The sequence below is a fragment of the Delphinapterus leucas genome, chromosome 18 (genome assembly GCF_059928025.1).
Source record: "Delphinapterus leucas isolate spDelLeu-1000000601 "Yukka" chromosome 18, BTC_Dleu_Yukka2, whole genome shotgun sequence".
In the NCBI taxonomy this organism is placed as follows: domain Eukaryota; kingdom Metazoa; phylum Chordata; class Mammalia; order Artiodactyla; family Monodontidae; genus Delphinapterus; species Delphinapterus leucas.
The window spans coordinates 77,600,655-77,602,255 of NC_143146.1; positions in this window are offsets into that span (position 1 = coordinate 77,600,655).

The window sequence follows — 1,601 nt, forward strand, 5'->3', positions numbered from 1 at the left end:
AAAAACTTTAGGCGTCCAAAGCTGGTATCCAGAATTCTCCAGGGGCTCGGCAGGCGTCCATTGGCTTAGCGCGGGCGGCGGGCGGCGGCGGGAGCGAGGGGCGCCGCGGCGGGACCCGCGTGCCGCCGGCGGCCGCGAACAGGTGTCGCCGCGGGCGCGGGGCGAGGTGGCCGGCGAGCGCTCCTCCTGCGCAGCCCCGCGGCGCGCAGAGTGGCGCAGGCAGCGGCATTGGGCTGGGTTTAAGGTAGCGCCGCGCCGCCCGCGCTCCCCGCGGTCCTAGCGCCCGCCGCGCCCGCCGCGCTGCGGCAGGCCCCGCGCCGCGTGCCCGAGCGCGGGACCGGGGGCGCCCCGAGCCTGGGCCTCACAAAGGGAGCGCGAGGCCGGAGCCCCGGGCCTCCGGGGCGGCCGCTCTCCTGCGGAGTCGAAGCCGGGAACCGAACCCTCGGTCGATGCGGTGGCGGAGGTGCAGACTGAAATCGGGAGACTAGTTTTCACTTGGGCTCTGATGCTACTTTGCGTTATGAAATAAAACTTAGCTGAGAGTTGGAGGGAAGGGGGTTGGTCTAATGAGCTTGAACAGACACCGCAGTTCCTCTCTCCTTCCTCCTGCAGACACACAGGCGCAAGCTGTGCGGCAGGTGAGACGGGGGCGTGCGCCCAGCCCCCTCCCACGCGCACACACAGGCCGCTGTGGCCGCGCTCCCGGTCTGGCTCGGGGCTTCCTGGGCATCTCGGGCCGGCGCTGCGTTTAGGTCCCGCCCCGCGGTGCGGCCGGCTGGGGGGCGCCAGAGCACCGCCTCTGTCCCCGAGCTCGCCTGGCGCGCGTCTGCGGAGAGTCCGGGTGCAGGAGCGCGCGCCGGGGGCTCCCTACCCCGAACCGCGCTCCGAGGGCGAGCAGGGCCTGCCCTCGGGGACGCGAGAGGCGAGGTCCCCGAGTCCCCCACGGCCCGAAGCCGCCGCCGAACCGGGGGAGCCCGGCGCGGGTCGCGCCCGGGGTCGCGGCCGCTGCTTCCTGCTCTGCCCCCGCGGGGCGCATGTGGAAGCCTGAGCCCCGAGCCCGGCTCGCGGTTCTGCTCGCGGCCAGCGGCCTTCGCGCCCAGCCCGGGGCCGGGACAAAGAAACCCGCCGCCCGAGCCGCCCGGGAGCCGCGCGGCGCTCTCTGCGCCCGATCCCCGCGGGGCCGGCTGGAGCGCGGCGCCCCGACGCTCGCCCCCAGCCTGCCCGCGCGCCCCGCTCGCCCCTGCTCCTCTTTGTTCACATTGTCTTAGAAAGGGCCCGACTCCCGGGGCGAGCTGGTGAAAGTTGCCGGGACTGAGCACCGCTCCAGACCGCGGGACTTGCGAGTGAGAAGCAAAGTCGAAAGCAGCCTAGGACCCCTGCGCGGGGAAAGGGAACCGGAGCCTTTTTATGGGGAGAAGTCGGATCCGCCTCGGCGGTCAGCTCGAGGCTGGCGGCGAAGGACGGGGCTGGCCCTACTCGGGACGGAAGGCTTTCGCCGGAAGATGAAAGGGAGCAATGAATTTGCAGATTTCTCGGGCGCCGGAGGTGCCGGCGACCTGGAGCGACCTGCCCCTGCCCCCCGGGCGGGAAGGTGTGCTTGG